Raw genomic sequence first — 18,951 nt, 5'->3', positions numbered from 1 at the left:
GAGTACACCTGTGAGATATTCAGTTGATTGGACATGATTAGGAAAGTCATAAACCTGTCTACATAAGGTCCCCCAGTTAAAAGTGCATGATAGAACCAAACCAAGCCATTAAGTCCAAGGAATTGTCCGTAGACCTCCGAGACAGGATTGTATCAAGGCACTGATCTGGGAAAGGGTACAAATTTCTGCAGCATTGAAGGTCCCAATGAGCACAGTGGCCTCCATCATCCGTAAATGGAGAAGTTTTGAACCACCAGGAATCTTCCTAGAGTGGGCCACCCGGCCAAAATGAACGATTGATGGAGAAGGGTACTTAGCCAGGGAAGTAACCAAACACCTGATGGTCACTCTGAAAGAGCTCCAGCATTTCTCTGTGGAGAGAGGAGATCCTTCCAGAAGAACAAAAATCTTTGCAGCACTCCACCAATCAGGCCTGTATGGTAGAGTGGCCAGACGGAAGCCACTCCTCAGTAAAAGGCAAATGGCAGCCCGCCTGGAGTTTACTAAAAGGCACCTGAGGGACTCTCAGACCATGAGAAACAAAACTCTCTGGTCTGATGAAACAAAGATTGAACTCTTTGACCTGAATGCCAAGCGTTATGTCTGGAGGAAACCAGGCACCGTTCACTACCTGGCCAATACCATCCTTACAGTGAAGCATGGTGGTGGCAGCATCACGCTATGGGGATGTTTTTCAGTGGCAGGAACTGGGAGACTAGTCCTGATTGAAGGAAAGATGAATGCAGCAATGTACTGAGACATCCTTGATGAAAACCGGTTCCAGAGCGCTCTTGACCTTAGACTGGGGCAATGGTTCTTTCAACAGGATAACCACCCTAAGCACACAGCCCACATAACAAAGGAGTGGCTATGGGTCAACTCTGTGAATGTCCTGGAATGGTCCAGCCAGAGCCCAGACTTGAACCCGATTGAACATCTCTGGAGAGATCTGAAAATGGCTGTGCACCGACACTCCCCATCCAACCTTCATAAACAAAAAACATGCAGCGCTAGAGTAGAAAGGTCTGTCTCACGATGAAGTGTGACCACCTAGATAGATATAAACGCAGCTAGCATAAAGGTAATGGTCTAAGCAACCAATACTACAACATTCTCCTGGTTAAAAAGGTTTAAATAGTGACATAGGTGTCAAAGTCAATATATCATTGGAGTGACAAAAATAAATCTGTGACATCTGTGGTAGGAAGTGTGGCTGTAGAATGCACTAACCAGATAGCGCAGATAGTAGCGCATTGGAGTAAAATGACCTACTCCTGGTCAATGGATCAGGAAACCTGCCGGAGTGGTGGTCGTCTCTGCTGTGGTCACGAGCAACGTCTGCGTCCTCTCCAGTTATGGCATTACCAGGTATCCAGTGGGATAAATGCCCATCCAGTGTGTAGTGGAATCCTTTTGTGTCAGCGACCTCCAGGGGTGCGGTGTGCGCTCAAGGAACAGGAATCACCTTCAGGGCTGTCAGTGGTCCCTATGTACTCCAAGCAGGTCTCTGCACCCCATCCAACCTGATGGAGCTTGAGAGGTACTGCAAAGAATAATGGGGGAAATTGCCCAAAAATAGGTGTGCCAAGCTTGTAGCATCATACTCCAAACGACTTGAGGCTGTAATTGGTGCTAAAGGGGCTTCAACAAAGTATTGAGCAAAGGCTGTGAATACTTATGTACATGGGGTTTTCTTTTTTTTCGTTTTTTATTTTTAATAAATTGCAAAGATTTCAAAACAAACTTCTTTCACGTTGTCATTATGGGATATTGTTTGTAGAATGTTGAGGGGAAAAAAGTTAAATCCATTTTGGAATAAGGCTTTAACATAACAAAATGTGGCAAAAGTTAAGCGCTGTGAATACTTTATGGATGTACTGTATTTCCCATAGTTTGTAGACACTATAACTTTAGCACAAACCAGTTAATATACATTTATTGGGATTTTCTTTTTGGGTTTTGTTTTTTTTTTCACCAAAGACGTAGCGGAATACATTTAGGCCTACATTTATGAAATTAGTTTTCTTTTTTTTTATTGGATATGTTTTATGATAAAAAATCCTTTTTTTTTTTTTTTTTTTTTTTTCCAAATTTTTCATCTTTTTTTCATTTATATAATGACAAATAAAAAACCCAGTGGTGATCAAATACCACCAAAAGAAAGCTCTGTGAAGAACAAAATATTTTCATTTGCATACAGTGTTGCGTGACTGTGCAATTGTCAGTAGCACAGTGCTGAATAGCAAAAAAAAAATGAAAGGGGTAAAATCAATGAAATTCAGCCGATAGATTGCGCTGAATATCTAAGGATTTCCTATTATACTTAGCACCATCTATTGGCCAAATGCAGAATTTTCCATTTTAAAACAATAAAAAACATTTGATGTGTACAAGAAATAGCCTAATAATTATTGTTTGCCCCAATTGTATAGAACCAATGTACAGTTCAAGTGCTGGGCTAATCTTATAACTACACCTCCTAGAGTGGCACTGGGTACATCTAAATATATTCCTATTGGACTCCTTCCTGGATCCAGCCTGGAGTATAGGGTGCTGCAGTAACAACCAGTGGATAACTGGTATCAGCACAGAAGGAAGCATAAGTTACCAGAACACCAGGGAGCCATGAATAGTCCAAGCATGTGATGACATGGCTGACAATGGGATCCTGCATGGTTTTGAAATTTGCATGTGCACCTAATGTCTTGTGCAGGGGCGGACTGACAACTCATGGGGCCCCTGGGCAATAGGGGATCATGGGGCCCCTGTGTCCTTGCCCAAACTCAAAAAAGCCTATGAAAAAGGTACCAGGGGCATCTCATGGGGCCCCCTACTTACCCCGGGCCATCAGGCAGTGCCCGAGTTTCCAAATGGTCAGTCCGCCCCTGGTCTTGTGATGGCTTTCATGAATTCTTAGACTATATGTGGCTCTATGGTGTGCTTGCTTTCTTATGTGTGTTTCTATAAGGCCCCCAATTCTCAGCCAGGACATCCCCTCCCCCTTCTTTCCCTCATCTTGGAGGCTGATTGAACAGTCGGGAGACTGATTGAGCCTCTGTTGATGTTCTGCAGAGTGTAGCGTTTTTTGTAGAACGCATTTTAAGCAGCTGACAGTTTATTCACACCTGATGTGACTGGAAATGCACACAGAATTATGTGACGGTGAGCACATTGCCATGGATTGTATCTCTGGATATAACAAAGCCTTTGGAAGTCTCTAAATTGCACTGACTCAAGTTTGGAGGTCAGCACAAACAAAACTGTAGCATGCAGCATGTCACTTTGATGGGGCCCCAATGACCTAAACGGATTGATAAAGTACTATGATGTTCTCAATGAGGGTCTTTACCAAAATTCGCCAGTTGGCCAAAATGTGCTGGAGTCAATAGGAAAGGTGGTTTTTAGTGCAATGTGCCTTAAGTGGCTCCTGAAGGCTAAAGAAGCTCCTTTCATTTATCCAAACCAGACAACCCTAACAGTTATGTTCTACACCAATAGTCAAAAAAAAAAAAGTTTTTTTTACTTTTAAGGGTTTTTTTTCCCCCCTTATTTCTAGGTCCCTGGTACTTTTCCAAGGTGAGCAATGATTTTGGCCAGGGTTCATGTCAAAGTGTAGGATGACCAAACATTCTGAAGGCCATTACTCTATCACAGATGGGTGAGATTCACACAGAAGGGAGATCTTTGACTAGTGGCAACATGATCCAAAATCTTGTTCCTGTGCATTCAATGTCGGCTCTCCTGAATCAGGTACATTGGACAACTTCCCTACTACGGGCCCAGAGCAGCTGATATGTCTATAGTTGGGTCTCAGTTTAAAAAGGTTCTTTGGTTGGATGGAGCAAGAGAGGGTTAAGTACCTCCTGTCATTTTTTTCCTGTCTGTATCTTACTATGCACATCTAGTTAAAAAAATTTTTCCTGATACAAATTATAAGGTAAAAAGAAATCTCGCTGAAGTGCAAAACAAAATCCCCTCTCGGCTCATTTACACAGGTGCTCAGGGGGCAGTAAACCTAGGTAGTTGTACTGTGGTTTTAACACCCGCCTTAAAGTGGTAGTAAACCGCCAACAAAAAAAATTTGGGTCCTCTGCAGGTCTAAGCCATAATATGCTAGTATGCACTGCATACTAGCTCATTATAGCACACTTGCCTGCATGTGGAGCCTTCCTGCGCAGCGCTATCATGGCTTCCCTGGTGCCTCCATCTTCACCCAGTATTCCTTCCAGGTTCGCAGGCTCTGGCCATCTGAATTGGCAATATGTAGTGTCGTTTTGGATGGAGTAGTGATGGACTAAGAACCCCTGTTCGATTTTTTTTTTTTTTAATTGCTGTCTGGGGGGGGTCCACACCCTCTATTTTTCGTGGTCACCATCCAAACTTTCAAATTGTCACCAGAACAGGAATTGAAGGAAAATCTTCCAATGGGCATACTAGTTCGGGAACAGCTGCCTAAGAGAAGAAATCCCCTCACTTTGGAGAGATTTGTAGCTCCCTCCCTGTTGTGTCTACAGAATAGGAAGTGAAGGGAAATCTCTAATATGGCACATGAATAACAGAACAAAAAAAAGTTTTAACCCTTTCCTACTTTATCCAAAATTAAAAAGAGTTTTGACTTTTAGATATATTTTTAAGTGGAACTATATAGCCTCTTGCCACCTCCTATGCCACAGTAAATCAAAGACGAATTCTCCTGCGCTCTAGGGCTCAGACAGGTGGCGAACAGATGGAACCAGGCCTGGAGGGATCGTCCACCAATGCATAAAGGGCTGTGCGGCTCCAAAACAAGGCTGGGGAAGCCCAATCAACACTGCAGAATGAAATGAAAACGAGAAGCGCACCAACCTTGCGCATTACCTCAGTAACCAAAATTTATTAATTGTAAAAAATATACTCACAAACAGCGAATGAAATCAGGCATGTAAGTCCTCACAGGGACTTGAAGATAACATGAGTCCCATCAGGGGAGTGGGTGTTCAGTACAGCTGACGCATTTCGAAGGGGGTCCCTTCTTCCTCAGAGCTAACTGAACTATGAGTGCTCTCTCCTATATATACTCCTGGACTGAACCTAGGCCCTCCCCACTGGGTTGGGCAGTCTCAGGTTTGTAGGAGGGGCCAAGATATCGTCAACAGACAATCACTATTTGTAATGCCATCAGAGAGAAATGATATAGACAAACGTAAAATATAAAATATATAAAACCACATTTTGCATACACCACTTAGTATGCATATAATATATCAACTTAGTGATGACACCAATGGAAATGATGATGATAGATAATACATGATGAAACATAATATATAGTAAATACTTAGTCTTATTCCATGATTCATTAGTGAGCGATGTATCAAATGGACAAATCATCCAGAGGGCTTGTCATGATGCTGGATGAGTGTATAGCAAATAATGTAAAATAGACTTAAGTTGTTAGTCAATGGATGTCTTAATGGATAGGTGTCCATAGTGACACAAACACATGTGTATATATATATGTAGACATATAAACCCACACACAAACCTTCAACCAGAAGGTTTGTTTATGGTTGAAGGTTTGTGTGTGGGTTTATATGTCTACATATATATATACACATGTGTTTGTGTCACTATGGACACCTATCCATTAAGACATCCATTGACTAACAACTTAAGTCTATTTTACATTATTTGCTATACACTCATCCAGCATCATGACAAGCCCTCTGGATGATTTGTCCATTTGATACATCGCTCACTAATGAATCATGGAATAAGACTAAGTATTTACTATATATTATGTTTCATCATGTATTATCTATCATCATCATTTCCATTGGTGTCATCACTAAGTTGATATATTATATGCATACTAAGTGGTGTATGCAAAATGTGGTTTTATATATTTTATATTTTACATTTGTCTATATCATTTCTCTCTGATGGCATTACAAATAGTGATTGTCTGTTGACGATATCTTGGCCCCTCCTACAAACCTGAGACTGCCCAACCCAGTGGGGAGGGCCTAGGTTCAGTCCAGGAGTATATATAGGAGAGAGCACTCATAGTTCAGTTAGCTCTGAGGAAGAAGGGACCCCCTTCGAAACGCGTCAGCTGTACTGAACACCCACTCCCCTGATGGGACTCATGTTATCTTCAAGTCCCTGTGAGGACTTACATGCCTGATTTCATTCGCTGTTTGTGAGTATATGTTTTACAATTAATAAATTTTGGTTACTGAGGTAATGCGCAAGGTTGGTGCGCTTCTCGTTTTCATTTCATTCTGCACCTCCTATGCCACCTGCCTCCTCCCGCCCCCGTCTTTGTAATATATTAGAAAAAAAAAATGATACATACCTTGTATCTTGATTAGGTCAGCAGTACTTTCGCTTCTTCCTCTGGTGGCGCATGGCTGGACATTCTTCCAGCATTGAGCAACGCTCACCTAATGAGCGAGTGTTGCTCACTCTTGGAGTACTGTGTTGAGCCTGTGTGATGAAGCGCCCCCTGGGGACTGAGATGTGGGCAGTAATGTAGTTCAGAGAGGGTTAGTACAAAATGCCAATATTTTTTTGGAGGTGGCGGGAGATGTAAAAAAAAAAAATCCTGGAGTTTTACTTGGAGACACTTTATGACCACAAAGGGACAGTTTTTTAGACGTGTTCCATCACTGGACAATGCATTTGCTGATTGGACCCAGATGACCACCAGCCCAATGGTTTTCTGAGACAGAAATGGTTCAAATAAATAAAATCTTTAACCGATCTGTTTTTTTCCCCCTGTAACAAACTGTATCAATCAAGCGAATGCAGTCTGACTGCTCGGCACTTTTTTTTAGAATTACTGTGCTGAAAATTGTCAGGCGCGTTACCCGACTCGCAGGAATAATCGCGTGTGATGTGTTAAATAAGTGCATTACAAACAGAGCGCTGCAGGTTCCAGGCAAATGTCAGAGTGTGCGCGCTCGCATATCAATGAGCATTTACCGGCGTGGCGTACACTCATGCAGATGAAGGTGCCTTTGAGACGGGAATATTGATCATCTGATATTTTTCACAAATCAAGAAAAGATTGCACATTAAAGCGGAAAGCCGCGCTGCAGTCCCATCTCATCAGGAAGATTTTTTTTTTTTCTTTTTTAGAAAAATCCCAACTAGCTTTTTCTACGGGGATAAAAAAAAAGAGAGAGAAAATGGAGGATCACTGTGGGGTTATGTTAATTCTAGAAGCTGTAAAAAACGTTAAATATTTTATGACACCGTCGCCCTGTAAATGAGCGCCGAAACGCGGATCATCAGCTCAGGCGGCGGAGAAGCTTTGAATTAGGCCGACAGCTGTGCGCACATCACTAGTGGGAACAATGGGCCCGGCGGAGGCAGATGCACGTTTATTGTCATAGATCCCGCGGCAATTACAGAGCGACAGCCCCGATGTGCTGATCCGTGCTGCTCGATGGCGCCGGGCAGGTAATGAAGCGGCGAGATGCAGGAAGAACAAGTCATTAAACCGCCGCTTAAAGTTTTGAGAATCGACCAAGTACGCAGAAAATGAGTTTCTCCAACTGGAGAGCTGGGGGACATCCGGAGCAGACCGGACTTAAAGGGGAACCTTGATCTGTCTCTGCACAGGTCGGAGACCCTAAAACGCAACACATTCTGCATTCTAAAGAAAAGGATGCTCTGTACATGTTTACAGCCTCTAGATGGAGCTGTGACTTTACAGATTGTGGAGGGGCAATTTATAAATAAAATAACCGCTCTTCATTGCACCGCACTCCACCTTACTTCTCTGCTCATTTTTTTTTAATTTAATACATTTGGAAATGGAAACTTGCAATGTTTTTTTGATGTGAGAAAAATGGCAAAATGTAGATTGGCAGATGAAGATGACACTATGCTATCAATTAAAGAATACAAAATCTGCACTTGTCACTTTTGCAGCTTCTTGCTATAGATTTCACCTGGTTGAGGGTGGAGGACTTTGATGGCAAACAAAAAATATTTCTAAATGGGCCAACTTATTAAAGTATATGTGAGCCCTCACCTTGTGAAACAACCCACTCAATTTACAATAGAAAGGCAAAACATTTGTGTATAGATATAAAAAAAACATTATAAATACTTTTTTTCTTTTTTTTGTAAGTGATCACAAAATCTCTGTTCTCAACTGCATAAGAGGCTTGGAGAGTTGGGGGGAGGGGAAACCGCAATACACCGATCTTCCTAGTAAATGACTGTGCAGGGGGCATGTCAGCACAAGGCTTGGCTATTGAAGGACAGGCAGGCTGTTCACCCAGCACAGCCAGAAAAATGACCCTGCTGGAATGGATGTGCTCTCATGCCTAGCGTGGTCAGTTTTAAATAGGAAAGCAGGGGGACTAGTAGGATCAGCAGCTACTTCAAACAAAGAGAACAAAACAAAATGAACAGGATACTTTTTAACATAAGTATATGGTACAGCAGGTACTTATTAGGAATATTAAATTCTGGGGTAATATAGTCTTTCATTTTTGTCGTTGGCTGAAGCAGCCTAAAAAATAGGCAAAAAGGTGTCTGGATCGATATTTCCATTGGAAAAAAATCCAAAGATATCAATCTTGTCCTTTCTACATTGGCCCCTGAAGTCTGGGGCGCCGGAGGTCACTTGCATCTGGAATTAAGTGACAGAACAGAAAAATGATTGTTTGAGGAACAGTGTGATCTAAAGGATGGCCGAGAGGAAATCAAATTTCATCGTTTATTTCCTGTACCTTTTGGATACTCCGACACAAAGATTAAAAAAGTTCTGTTCCTCTCCCATTCCATGCCCCCCCACCCCTGTTCTTCCATCAGAGGTGTCAGAGCCCCATCCTGTGTTCATTCCCTTTAGGTCTGTCCCACTGAAGTCTGCTCCAATCACATCTACACTGTTGCCTGAATATAAAGAGAACCTGTCAGTTACTTTACAGGTCTGCAGGAATATATTGTGACTGCAGGAAGAAACTCCAGTCATATCACAAGATACACCTTTGTGGCAGGCACCAGGATTTACATGACTGTGCCATCTCTAATCCGGCATCTCTGTCCAGGGAGTATTTGATAACCATGAAAAATGCCTGAAAAAAGATGGCACTGTCCTTCTGGAGAGGAAAGCAGCTGTCGGGGGAAGTACTGAGATCACTGTAAGTCAGGCATGTCCAAAGTCCGGCCCGTGGGCCATTTACGGCCCGGGGGTCGATTTAATACGGCCCCCCAACAGCCCTCCCTGCTCTGTGTAATGTGGCCCTCCCTTCTATGGCAGACAGTCTTCTGCTTGAGAGCAGAGGGCAGTGCGCATGCCTGACTGCGGCACGTTCTCCCTGGTCTGTGTAAATGCGGCTGTCGCACGGCCCTCCCTTCTGTGGCAGACAGTCTTCTGCTTCAGAGCAGTGCGCATGCGTGACTGCGCCGCGCTGGGAGCGACAGAGGGCAGTGACGTCAGGGCCGGGCTTCCAGCGTGAAGTGTGTTTCTCTTCCCCTCCCGGCTGCCGAGCAGAGACTTCAGCTCCAGCTACCTTTTTCACCCTTCACATTAGTGTAGGTACGTTTTTCTAAAATTTATTTTCAATACATTGTGAAAACTCAGCTGTCAGTTGATCTTAATGTTATGAAATGAAAAGTATGTCGTTTGCAATTAACTTGGCATAAAATAATTTATTTGCATTTAATTGTAATGGTTCAAAGAATGTTCGGAAAAATGTTCGGCCCTCCACCATGTTCACTTCATCCAATCTGGCCCTCTTTGAAAAAAGTTTGGACACCCCTGCTGTAAGTGGTAATAAATACCTGGAAGTGTTACATCGACACATTAGGGATAAGCAGAGTGTTCGGTCCAAATTAAAGTCTTAGGTCCCATGTACACGGGACACTTCTGAATGATGGAAACTGACTGCTGGAAAATGTAGATTCAAAAACGTCTATTTAGCTGTGTTTGCATACTGCGTTTATGAGCGTTTAGAACTGTTTTTTTAAGATAACATCAGGAGACCTTCCAAAATGCCAAGAAAGCACTGAAAAACAGTAAAAAATTAACTATTTCAGACATTTTGAGAGAAATAGAGAGCAGAGAGCAGTATTCGTTGAGATTAGCTGTCTTTTTTTTTTTTTTTTGGTGTTTGGATGTGTTCCAGCTCATTTCTGTGCAGAAATTATTGCAGCAATGTCTAACATATTTTTTTTTTTTTTCATGTAAAACCTCAAAACATTATGGTGTACCAGGTGCGTTTGAGTACCGGGAAAACACTGCATTCTAAAAAGGCTCTGGACATCATCTGGAAATAGAAGAGTTAAAAAGAAATTTCAAACGCAAATGCCTATAAACGCGTTTAGCCGCGTTTACATGGGATTACAAGTGTTTTGCGTTTGAAACTCTGATAAAATCTACTGCTCAAGCAAGTTTTCTGCATTCAAAAAAACGACTGTAAACTCAACTGCCTGTAAACGACAGTGTCCATGGACACATATGAAACCATTAGGGTGAGTTCAGGGGCTGCTGAAGAAAAATGCTGAACAGCTCCTAAACGTGAGTTTATCAGCTGCAGTGTACATGAGCCCTTACTGGAGAATGTTAAGTGACATTTACAGGATTACACAAACACTTTTAAATTGCTAGTAAATGACATTCCACTGCTGGTTTCCAGTTTCTTTTTTTTTTTTTTTTTAAACAGGATGAGGACTCCCCAAATGTCTTTCAAATATTTACCAGATCTTTAAAGTGAGCTTCCACCCAAAAGTGGATGTTTAACTTGTTTGCCTCCTCTCCCTTCACTACCATATTTGGCACCTTTTGGGGGGAGCAGATGCCTGGTTTTGTTAGGTACCTGCTCCCACTTCCGGCTCAGTTAGCTGCAGCAAAGTGATCTGAAAGTTTGACCCCCCCTCCTTTTTCCCGCAGTCTCCTGGGAACCTTCCCAGGTCCCAGAAGACTGTCGGACCAATCAATTATTAAAAGTCAGCAGCTGCAGTTTTTTGCAGCTGCTGACTTTTAATAAACACAAAAACGTCTGGAACTCCGCTTTAATAAAAGAACAACAAGCTGGCAAGGAGCTGTCATTTACCAGGCAAACAGCATGCTTTTTTCTTTGTAAATGTCAGTGTTGCTGTAGTAGGTTGGATACATTGTACAGGTGTGCCACATGTTTAGGACAACCCCCACCCCCAAGCAGTTTATTTAAAGGAATAAGGCATTTTTAATGTTTCACTTTAAGCTTTAATAAAATTGCTGCTACCCACCATTTGAATTTTTAAAAAACATTTTTTGCATTATTAAATGTCCCTCAGGTCAGTGCTTAGCCCTCCGTGCTATTTGTTTGACAATGCCTAGCCTAATACCCAAGAAAATGTCTATTTTACAAATTCAATAGATTCAAATGATTTCGGATTCAAATGATCCAAATGATTTCAGATTCAATGGATTTGATATCCGAACTTATCAAATGTTTGCTGAACCCTGCTTGAACCGAACTCAGGTACATATAGCTCACTGCTGCTTAGCATGGACTTACTAGGAAAAATATAATTGATGACAGGTCTACTTTAAAGTGGTTGTAAACCTCTTGAAATATAAACAAAAAGCGTATCCATCTGTAGTGTGTGCGTATCTCTAAGGAACTAAGTGTAATTTCTGTTTGCTGCCTCGTTCCTCTGCTATCCACAGAAGTCACTTCTGACAAGTTTTCCTGACACCAAGAGAAAAAAAAGGTGGCAGGGAGGGACCTCCAACACACAGCCTGTGATTGACAGCCTCAGCTCTGTTCCTGTATGCTGTTTGAAGGGGGAGTGTTCCTTCCTTCCAATCAGTTCTCACTGAGATCTGCAGAGTGTAACTTCAGCTCTCTGCTCTTTGTTTATTGAAAGCTCAGAAAGTTTTGCTTTTGAGCTATTGAAAGTTTTATAAATTCAGCACTTTGGATGTAGAGAAGAGAAGACTGCAGAAAAACAGGTTCAGGTAGGAGGATTTGTTTCATCTCTATGTATTATCTGAGGCCAGTCACTTCACTGGGTACATATAGGGGTTTAGAACCACTATATCCACTTCTGCGTTGCCCTATAGCAGCAATACTGCTACAGGGCAGCACGGGTGTGCAAAATCATGTAAATAAACCTGAATTTGCAGTTTCGGGTAGGGGGCGTGCGTGCCCTACCTGCGCCGCCATTTGCTGCCTCAGCTGTCAATCACTGAGTCTCGGCCAGTGATTAGTCACCAGTAACCGGTGATCTCCGAGTATCTCTGATGGGGAGAGACCTGTGTATAAACAACACAGATCTCTCCGCTGTCAGCTCCTGCACACTGCTTTGTATGGCTCTTCATAGCAGAGCTATACAAAGCAGTGTGCTTAAAGTGGAAAGCACTCACACAGAATACTATGAAACCGCACACAATTAACCCTTTGATAACCCCTTCCTGCCATTAGTACAGTGTCAGTGCTTTTTATTAGCACTGATCACTGTATTGGTGTCACTGGGGATGTCAGTGACACCAAGTCAGTTCCCCCCAGTGTCAGAATGCCCTCCGCAGTCCCGCTATAAGTCTCTGATCGCCGCCATTACTAGTAAAACAAAATTCCAGTATATATACCGCCATTTGTAAACGCTATAACTTTCATGTAAACCAATTAATTTACACATATTGGGATTTTTTTAGCAAAGACATGGAGCAGAATATATTTTGGCCTAAATTTATGACAAAATTAGATTTTTAAAGTTTTTTACCTGGATATGTTTAATAGCAAAAAGCCAAAAGTATTTTTTATTTCTCAAAATTGTCGGCCTTTTTTTGTTTATAGCACAAAAAATGAAAACTGCACAGGTGATGAAATACTACCGAAAGAAAGCGCTATTAATGGGTTAAAAAAGAACGTAAATTTCATTTGGGTTCAGCGTTGCATGACCGCGCAATTGTCAGTTAAAGTAAGGCAGCGCTGTATCGCAAAAAATGGCCTGGTCGGAAAGGGGGGTAAATCTTCTGGAGGGCAAGTGGTTATGGAAACTCAGATTAATATTCCTATTAGTGTATTGTCATGTAGCACAGTGGCTAAATGGTTAGCACTTCTGCCTGGAAGTACTAGGGTCATTGGTTCAAATCCCAGCCACAACACCTCCTGCCTGGAGTTTGCATGTTTGCCTGTGAGGGTTTCCTTCCGGGTACTCCGGTTTCCTCCTACACTCCAATGACAAGCTGGTAGCTTAATTGGATCCTGTCTAAATTGGCCCTAGTATGTGTATGAATGTGAGTTAGGGACCTTAGATTGTACGCCCCTTGAGGGTTAGGGACCGATGTGAATGTACAATATATATGTTAAGTGCTGTGTAAATTGACGGCGCTATATAAGTACCTGAAATAAATAAATAATTACATTTAGTGCAGAAATATTTGTCTGACTGGTTTACTCTTTTAAACTTTTAAAATCAATTTTTATTTTAATTTTTTTTTTCTGTAGAATAAAAAACAATTCTCTCTGTTGAAGTTTTATCATATTTTCTGTTTATCTCATCTAGTGATTTAATGATATGTGATTAAACAGGAAATCACACACTTGCACACAATAATAATAATAAGCTTTCTCTTTGTACATGAAGGTTCTTCATTGTTCAATAAGCGGCTCCTCCACAGGACAGATATGAGGACGGAGCGAGGTCACTGAGTAAGTAAAGAGTGTCATGGTGGAGTGAGTTCTCTATTTTAAAGAAGAGATGACATCTTGTGTATGTTTGTGCTGAAAATAACCTTGCTTATGCTTTGCCTCCCGCTGCATTTTTTTTCCCGCAGATCGTGTTCTATTCAGGTCCGTTCCGCGTGCTTTTGAAGTAAAGCAGACACAGAGCAAAAGCAATTCAAACGCTCGAAGAGAAGGACGACTATGAAAAAATTATATATTTACAACAAAAGGCACCTCAAACACGTCTCAGAAGTCAGATCTTATTTCTGAAAATGAAGTCAATGTCACATTTTCTGCTGTTTTTGTCTGTGCTGAAAATTTACATTCTGTTCTTTATGGGTTTTTGTACACAAGGGTCGGTTTCAGGAACCGGCCCCCAAACATTCCAGTGCATGCAACTTAAAGTGTTTCTCTAGTCAAAACTTTTTTCTACTTTTAAATTGAGTAGTAAAGTGTTTAACCAGTCCTATAACAATAGCCATAGCAGCCCACACAGCTGCTATGGGGCCTGGGGTAGGAGGGGGTGGCCACATCCCTTCTTTGGAAACTTGTTTTTTCACACATATGTTAAAGTGTTACTAAACCCAGGACCCTGTGTACTATATCTGGTCTCCCACAGTACACAGAACATGGAAATGAAATTACTTTAGTAAATATAAACTGCCCTTTTTCATTAGCAGTATATAGCAGTCTTGTGACTTCTATCAGTGTCTGGCCGAGCACTGATTATTCTTGTAAGAGGATTTTTCATTCTCCTCTGACCAGGGGCGGACTGACCATTTGGAAACTCGGGCACTGCCCGAGGGCACGGGGTCAGTAGGGGGCCCCATGACATGCCTCTGGTACCTTTTTCATAGGCTTTTTTGAATTTGGGCAAGGACACGGGCCCTGGGGGCACCATGAGTTGTCAATCCGCCCCTGCCTCTTGACTGTCCTATGAGGCTGTATAACCCCTGACTTGCTGTCCAGGCCGCACTGATTGGCCCTATTCTGATCACATGCACCCCCCCAAAAAAATATACAATACACACCAAATGTGTAGACCTGCCACTGCTGCTGTGTACTATGGTAGATGGATTGGGGACAGTAAGGGGAGGATCAGAGAAAACAGGATCAAACAGCCTTTTTACAGAATGCAGAGGATTAACCCCTTAGGTTCTATAGGGAGTATAACAAGCATGCTTTACTGCATATACAGACTGATTTTACTCTTGTGGGTTTAGTAACACTTTAAATTCAGCCTTTTCAGCTATAAAATTACTTAAAACTCCAAGAATATTATATATTTCCTGAACACAGAGCCCTAGTAGAATAAAAAGCGGGTAGTTTTTAATTTTTTTATGTCACATGGAATTAACTGTAAAAGGATCTAGATTTGTTGCTTTCATTCTGGCATGTGTGGTGGCACAATAGTTTGCCTACACACGTGCGTTCTACGTGTACATGTAAAAGTGATTGGTGCTTTTACAGCTACCTCAAACAGAACAAAGTTTCCCAGCATAATTGTCAGCTACCCTGCAAAAAAATCCCCCAAATTTACCCTAACAATTCACGTTAAAAACAGAGTGTTTTGTTTGCCCACATTTGCAAATAGATGTGGAAGCTGCCAGGCCTACGTCAAGGCTCCTCTAGGTACTGCGGTCCTAACTCTATAATTTTGAGAGTTTGCAAGTTGGAGCACATATAGCAGTGGGGAAAGTTTGCCTGGAGATAGCCCACTCCTCCTTAAAGGTCTAGGGACACATTGGATGCCCAGCAAGAGCACAATGGTGGCTGGAGACATCCAATGTGTCCCCAGGCCAAATCCAGCAAACAAGCTATACAAAAATATGGGAACCAACTCAATTTATAACTAGTAATTACAGTAAGATGAACATGGAAGGGAAACACACAACACAAACACACAAAAATTTCCCAGCACACTTACCAGCTAGCCTGCAAAAAAAAAAAAAACTGACCCTGTGTAACAATTTACATTAAAAATAGAGGGTTTTGTTTTCATACATTTGCAAATATATGTGGAAGCCACAGTGACTACGTCAAGACTCCTCTGTGTATTGCAGTCCTAACTCTATAGTTTTGAGAGTCTCCAAGTTTGAACACATATAGCACTGAGTGAATTAAAGTCAGGTTTGCCTGGAGGGAGCTCACTCCTCCTTAACCTCCCTGGCGGTATGATTATTTCAGATTTTTTGTGCTGAAAGCGGTACCATTATTTTGCATGGAAATATGTAGTTTTTTATTGTAGGCTGTAATATTTAGGAATAACTCACTGAAATCTATCCGAAAAAGAGTCTATTAAACATCCCGGGTAGGATAAAATTTGAAACACGAAATCATAAATTATAATTTAATAAATAATCATAAAAAATAATAATAATACATTTAATTCAATAATATAATCAAACCAAAAACACTGAAATTTGAAATATAGCGCCAAGTTTGCACATCACTGAGCAAAGTCGCAAAATTGTTTTCAGTGTCTGATGAGGAATTTCCCCACGAATCATTATCACTCAATTCTGCAAGTGGTTCTGATTTACTATTGCTGTTTTCTAGCTGGTCTAAAACCACTTTTGACCTAAAAGGGACGCTTTTTGGACGCCATGGACTTTTCTAAGTTTCCAGGCAGAAAGAACAGTCAAAATGCAGACGGGACAGGACAAAGCACTAGGGACAAAATGTATGTGAAATGGTTTGAAACAGCAATGTTTTACTATGTAAAATTCTTTTTTGAAAAAAATTATATTTTTTAAAAATTTTCAAATTTCCCACTGGTTCCGGCGCCCGTACGTCCCGACGTCACAGGGACCGGAACACAGAAGCCAGATGCCGGAATCAGCTGGAGGAGAAGGACGGGGACGCTGCAGGGGACACATCGCGGGAGCGAAGGACAAGGTAAGCGCTGCAGGGACTCCCTATGAAGCGCTGCATGGTAAGCCCGAGTGTAGCTCGGGGTTACCGCTTTTGGTACTGACATTTTACCCCGAGCTACACTCGGGAATACCGCTATGGAGGTTAAATGCACAGGGACACATGTTCTTCTACAGCCACCCAGGTCACTTTTACAGAAAAGCTGAGCAAAACTGAAACAGGCACAGCAAGGGCTTTATTAAAGAATAGATCAGATATCATTAAATCTAAAAGAAAGCAGAATAGAGGTTGGATCTCTAATCTTAGGAATCTGTGTGATCACCTGGCGAATCCAATCATAGTGAAGTTCAGGAATCCAGGGGGCCCGTCTGGCCCAATGTTGTTAGCTTACAATAAGACAGGGCTTGACAAATCCCATGCGCCAGGTCGTCATGGTGACTAGAAATTGCATCCTGGCGCCTGGGTTATCGCCACATGCCACTCTATCACTTGCGAGTCTGGAATGCACCGCTACAAACTTGCACAGGACCCTTAATGTAATGGCACTCAAAACATAATGCATATGGATCACATCTGCGGGAATCACCTCAATAGGAACACATAATATCTAGCCCACCATGCAAATCTGTGAGTTTGAAAAAGCATCCAGAATTGCTTATGTGTGAACTAGGCGACTCCATTCACACCTGGGCATTTTGGGATTGTGGCAGAATTGCTGTGATCACAAAACGCAGGTTCAGATGCCATTATTTTCAATGGCACCTAAAATGTGGTGTGGTTTTGCCCTGATTGTCATGCGGAAAATCACACCTTTCGCCCAAAGGTTGCCTTGCCCCTGGCGCTGACTACCCACGCTATGCTAAATAAAAACCTGGCTCCTAACATTTTTAGCTGGCTCTTAGATTCAAAGCAAATTTGTCAAGCTTGGCAATAGGAACCATGAAGCTGCCCACAATCAATACGCCTGATAATAGAAGTGTAAAAACTGTATTTATCAATCAGCACAAGACTAACTAAATAAATCCCACTCTTATAGAAAAAGTAATTCACTTCCACCCTTGAAAGTTAATCAAAATATAAATAAACACCTTTTCTTTATACAAAATCAAGTAAACATACAAAATGTCCCCAATGTCTTAAACAGCATACGTAAAAGTCTTTTCTTCTTTCAAAATAAATCTCTTTCTTAGTCCGTGAAGTTTCCAATGATCATAAACCTCAAGAAAAACAAACTCAAAATAGTGTCATACCCTTTATAAAATTAATTTGTGCCACTCACTGTGAGTCATGTAAAACACATAACTGGTGGAGAAAAAAATAATAAAAATGTATATATATATATATATATATATAACACATATATATATTCAAATTCTCCAAACGTGATAACACTCCAATTGTGTCCACTGCAACAAATCCCTGAATCGCTCAAATGTGTGTAAACACACTAAATACAAAGACAGTGGTCACCTTAAGCCCATAAAATCACAATATAACACTCAGACTCGTGTAGTAGTGAATAATTACCCTATAAATATATCAGAAGGGCATATCATAGGCTAGGATGACATCTTTCTTCAGGATCCAACTCAGTCTTTAGAACTCTCCTCCATTTACCTCATAAATTAGATATGGTGGATAAAGTGTAATATAAATTTATTCAGTAACTTACATATAAAATTGGAGAAAACAGCTCCTCATGGCAGAGACAATGTGTAAGTGAAGCAAGGGAACAACCACATGTTCCCACTTCCAAAATGGCCGCGATCACACTTCCGGTGAACGTCGATGCGTCAGACGTCCTGTATCCCTGGCTTCAGCTAGTCTCCTCCCATGCATTTCACTTCCCATGGGTTAGTCATAGAGGTAAGACTAAACCTGTTGGAGGGTGAAATGCGTCAGCTGGACATACATAAAAGGAGTTTTAGTTGAAGCCGCTTTATCCGCTTCTGTTATCAGGCGGATTGATTGTGGGCAGCTGAATGTTTCTTATTATACATTAGAGGTCACAGGACTGGTTCACATTAAAATAAATGATGTACACTATTGGAGAGAAATTGGTCAGTGCTCAGGCTGGACAGTAGGGGGACCAACATCCTCGGAGATGAGACAAATTTTACTGCAAAGAAGTGATGACTTTTGGGAATGTATTGGTACATACTGAGAACACCCCAAGGGGGACCCCTATTATTACCCCATGGGGATCCCCCACTTGGTAGGTGTAAAGGTAGATCATTGCAACATGCAGATATGCCGCAAAGACGAGATTCTTTTGGGACAGTGCACACTAAATGTCATATTCCATACAAATATTTAGTAACTGTTCCACTTCTTTTGCGGTGTACGTGAACACAGGCCCATGAGCAATGATGAATATAGGAAAGACTAAAGATGAATTAAAAATACGCATGGATGACATTTT

General features: G+C 41.6%; 1 long non-coding RNA gene across 1 annotated transcript in view; it reads left to right on the top strand.

Annotated features, from left to right (window-relative positions):
• Positions 1-15,692, top strand: part of LOC149452868 (uncharacterized) — a 42,460-nt gene extending 26,768 nt beyond the window's left edge. The window contains exons 2-3 of the long non-coding RNA XR_016314825.1: positions 13,576-13,640; positions 13,766-15,692. This is a non-coding gene — a long non-coding RNA (uncharacterized LOC149452868). The remainder of the gene's footprint in view (positions 1-13,575; positions 13,641-13,765) is intronic.
• The last annotated feature ends 3,259 nt before the right edge of the window (positions 15,693-18,951 follow it).

The sequence above is a fragment of the Staurois parvus genome, unplaced genomic scaffold, assembly GCF_062004578.1.
Source record: "Staurois parvus isolate SC_StPar_1 unplaced genomic scaffold, SC_StPar_1.0 ptg000458l, whole genome shotgun sequence".
NCBI classification, from domain to species: domain Eukaryota; kingdom Metazoa; phylum Chordata; class Amphibia; order Anura; family Ranidae; genus Staurois; species Staurois parvus.
The sequence above is the reverse complement of the archived record's forward strand: the minus strand, read 5'-3'. Positions and strand labels throughout refer to the sequence as shown.